Here is a 4968-nt window from a genome sequence, read left to right on the forward strand (position 1 = left end):
GATGTCAGTGTTCTGCTCCTCTGATCTTCCCTCTTTCCTTAGCAGAATCATCCAGTGCTCAGTCACGTTGGAGGTTACACAGGGACGCACCTCTCATTCACTTTCCAAGTCAATACAGCTTTCTCAGTAAGCCAGCCAACATGTTTCAGGCAGCTAAAGAAAATGGGCTGGATAGAGTGCTGAAGCTGCAATGCGCAAAATAGCAATTTTATAATTACTGTCTTAAATTTTATCATTACAGTTTAATAAGTTAGTCATTACATAATAAATTAGAAGCATGACTAAAATTCAAGCACCAAATATTTAAGGAAATGCCTCTTGTATGGGATGGCATATGTCATTAAAACAATGATAAGCAATGAGAGTGACACCGGTCATTATAAAAATTAAAATGGGCACTAAATCTGTAATATTATCATTTAAACCAGAATGCGAGTGCCTACTATTCCATTACAAAAAGCAACAGGGTTTTGAGTATTATGGATAGCTACAAATGGTTGTGGAGTTAGGCAGCCTTCCTAAATGGGTGTTTACAGATGCGCCGAGTGCTCTGAGCGAGTGCTGTGTTTTTAGATCCTACCTGCCTGTAAGATGAATCTTCCTCTGTAATCTTGTGAGACTAAATACTTTTGCTATTTGAACTCCAATTCATTTTTGTTTCAGTCAGATTTATTATCATTTCAGATCCATGCGTAATTATATCTATTTTAACCTGGTCAGAGAGAGTTGCCTCTATTAAGCAATGTTGATTCATAGCAGACCAGCATGGGGTTTCTAAACAAATACTGAATAGATGAAATGGAAGCTGATGTAGTCTGGTGTACTGCTGTGAAATAGAATCCACGAGACGTGTCTCAAGTTCGGGGAGAGGGCATGAAAACGGGAAAATGGATGATTATAGAGAAGGGGAATTACATTAGCGTGTCGAATTAGAGGGACGTCTGGTATATCCAGCTGAGATAGAAGCAAGGAGCCTGAGTGAGGGGGGTGAGATGGCATAAGATGAATGCAAAAGACAGGGACAAAGACATTGTGTGTGAGCGTGAGGATGCAGGGGAGGGTGGATGAGACAACAGGATAAGCACGTTGCTAAAAATACCTCACCAACATTTTTTTTTTTCGTTCATTGCCATAGACTATGCATGCTGAAATAAACCCGTGAGCTCATAGTTGTTATTTAATTATTCCCTTTGTTTGTGTACAGCATATACAGTGAATCTAAGGAGGGAATAGGCTCGAGTGAGTTACTGGCTACCGAGAAAGAACACAAGTGTCAAACCACTGAGCGCAAATTAAAGAAAACAACAATTATATCAATGTAACTGATATAACTTCATATTTTAAAACAAACTATTTGCATCTATAATGCAGTTTAGACACAAACCCTGTCTGAATCAATTATCAGATATTTAAACCTGTTGTCTTTTTAGATATTTGACTACTGCTATGTTGTGATAAGTAGGCATTTATATTGTTTGCATGGGGGAACATCATGCATGGGAATGCCAGTTCCCGTCAACTTTTTGCGTTTCCTTTCATTGCGTTAAAATGGATCCCATGTTGGCCACAGTGATGTTAAAAGGAAGGTCAGAAAAGGCATTCATCTTGTTTTGTAGGCCTTTGGGATGGACGCACAGGAGGTTTTGAAACAAAACAATGCAAATACAACAAGTTTAAATTTTTAACCTTTTTTTTAACCCCTCACTTCTAAGAAAATAATTTCAACATGTTCCGCAAATATAAAGACCATGAACTCCTTCTTACTGACAAAAAGCGATGCTCCCTTCCAGCATCCCAGCAGCTGAGCATGCATTAACCATGATCGTCTTGACCTTTAAGCACTCTAACAGATTCCCGCCCTGTCCTCCTGATGATATACTATGTTGTATACAGAGAGATGCTACAATATTTATCAACGTATAGATTCGCCGGTTTCTTGTGCAATAATTGTGAATACAGTCAAGGAGACCGTAAAGTACCCTCTAACTATATCCTTCTTTCCCAAGTCTTTTTCACTTTAAGTGATCAGCTATTATGGCGTTGTTGAAGAAACCTGCATGATTTGCTCTGTGATGGTGCTGTTTCAGGCTGATGCTGTATTGTAGAGCAGTCCAGTATCCTCATTCGTTTCACAATGACGAGAAGTGAACACTGTCTATAGCACTACTGCACTACTTTCTGCTTATAATCCTGCAATACAAAGCTGGATTTGAGAGATTTAAAAATGACATTTGACTGACTTATAGTCTTCACTGACTATACTGATGATTATGATTTCACCAGTTCATCTCAAGGTGAAATGCGGGTTTCCAAATTTTATTTTGAAAACATCTTGTGCTTGCTGAGATAGGACAAAAGCAGTGCACCGCCTATCATCTAAGATTACCAAAAGCTATGACTAATAAGCTGATGCATGGCATGGTATGACCGAACAGTTCATGCAGATTTTGTATAAAAGGATGCAGAATGCACAGTAACCCTGTTAACAGAGGGAGGCAGATAGGGTTGGATAATCGTCTCCATAGTCCAGTAGTTCTATAGTCCCCCTGTGAGATCGCCAATAACCAATACCATAGCTGCTGGGCTTAACATGCACTCATTAAAGCAGAGCTATTGGCTCTCCATAATGCATAGTGTGTGGCCCACAGGCAAATAGAAAAAAGACGAGAAGCCGTCTGCTGGTGGTGAAAGAGAGAGAAGAGGAGGAAGAGAGGGAAAGATATGCTGGGGGGTTTATTTCCCACTTCCTTCATGAAGAGAATAAAGTCTGCTATACCAGCGTGAGCCTTCTTTACAGATACTGATGAAAGATTTAGCTTTCCATAATTAGTTACCATAAGTGGATGGAAATCAGCTGACAGTATTAAGTAATAACGTTTGGTCGGCTCTTGTTTTTCAGTTTTTTTCTTTAGACCTGTAGTTATACTAACTCAGTAAATCTGGTTCATAAAATGAAAAAGGATCACCCGTCTCTCCTTCACTCTTCGCTGTGCCTTATTCACACAGAGGCAGCAGAGTTTTCCACCAACAAACACAGAAAAAAAGTGAAAAAAAAAGGAAGAGATGAACTGGCGTCTCAGCAAATGCATATTTACATGAGCTACATTAAGCTCTAATTTCAAACTAAACCAACAGATAGTAATACCCTCCTTCTGTTTTCCCTCATTTCATTCCCACACATGCATTCATTTCAAAGACTGGATAGGTGCACTGGATGGATGAGGCAGTATGAGCCGGCAGATGAGGACACTGCAGTGAACACAGGAGTCACAGCAGCTGGAATTAGCCCCTTAAAATTTAGTAAAGGAAGCAAAAGGGAGCTGCCGTCTTATTCCAAAATAAAATTGCCGAAACATGCAGTGAAGCAAGAATTTACAAGGAGAGCATCCACTGGTCCAGAGAACGTTTCTTTGTGCTCAGACTGCAAAGAGTTTGAAAAACGTCTTCATTGCTGTAAATGTAATTTTGTGACATGTCCATATAAAACCTGAATATGAATATTGTGTCTCCATTTCTCAGCCACATTTGCAAGCGTCAAAATTATAATTACATTATGTTGCAGTCACGCAAGGGAAAGCTCTGATTAGACACTGCGTGACTATGTGCAGTAAACTTGTAGTAAATAATCAGTGCCTTTGAAATAGTTGCTGCAAAGACAGGAACCACTAACAGTCAGTTGCTGACACAATATCCCATTGAAAAAGCGAAAAAAAATTCGACATATTCCAAATACTTACTGTGTAACGCATCAAACGCATTGCATTTTTGCAAAAACTTGTCCTCAAGAAAACGTTCCGTGAGGTCGACATCAAGCGATGATGAGCTGGTCCTGATTCTGAGTTCATCCAGTTCTGATGAGAAGGAAGCAGCAGGAATAATTTCATGGTTTGATCCAGGAGCTGAAGCTGTATCACGACAGCTTTTATACATATTTCAGGTTATCACTGGAGCAGTTTGAGCTGTTGATTTGAAAAATAAATGTTCTCAAATTCATCCATAAAAATTAAGCTGTCAGTCTGAACGGCTGGATTGAGAATGTGTCCTAAAAATATTTTTAACATGCAAAATGTTTACATGGATTTTATGTATCTGATGTGTAAAGGCCTTTGGCTGCAAATAAGTTACTGTCCTAATATTACTTCAGTGTGACTGAGCCTTTAGAAAAATTATTAAATGAAATGAAAAGAAAAGAAAAATGAAAATCATGCTCCAACCTGATTTGACCCCCCACCTATCCCACATGGTGATACGACCTTTGAAAGTTTACCCAAAATGAATATTTTAAAGTTTTCAAAATTGATTTATCAGGGAACATAAAACGTCAATGCTGTTACTCTATGTCATGGGTATAAAAACTGGATCTGTTTTCCTTTTCAAAGTTTTGATACAAACCTGAGAGTCTGGCTTTAGGCTCAAAAATGTGCAAAAAAATAATACAAAGAAAAAAGAAAAAAATTTAAACCCATCCCTGTCGTCTTCAAGGTTCTGTATAAAAGAATCATAGTATGGAGGGAAACTTTGAGATGTCTTCAGGAAATATGCAAAGTTTTTGTGCAAAATTTTGAAAAGTGCTTATGTTGAGGGGGTCAGGTGGGAGGCACTGATTGATTTTTCATGGAATGACTCAACGATCCCCGCTGAGATCATAGGTTGAATTCACTAAACATGCATGCTTATTTGTAGTTCAACAGAGCATGAGTAATAAGAGACGAACAACAAAGCTCAGCACTTCACTGTCACGGCTCAGTAACACTGAAACAGCAGACGGCGTATCTAAAGGTGGAGAGACAATAGTGTAATACTGCAGGAGATCAAGAAAAGTTGTTGATGAGCCACTCAAAAGGGAAATTTAAGACATAAAGACAGTTGGAAGCTAAGTGGTTAAATGTGCCAGTGTCGCTCCCTAACAGAGCTAACTGCACCAACAAGAAGCAGGAGCAGAGGAGAAAAGACTTAGGTTGAGCAGCT

This window comes from Neolamprologus multifasciatus, chromosome 13, assembly GCF_963576455.1.
Source record: "Neolamprologus multifasciatus chromosome 13, fNeoMul1.2, whole genome shotgun sequence".
NCBI classification, from domain to species: Eukaryota; Metazoa; Chordata; class Actinopteri; order Cichliformes; family Cichlidae; genus Neolamprologus; species Neolamprologus multifasciatus.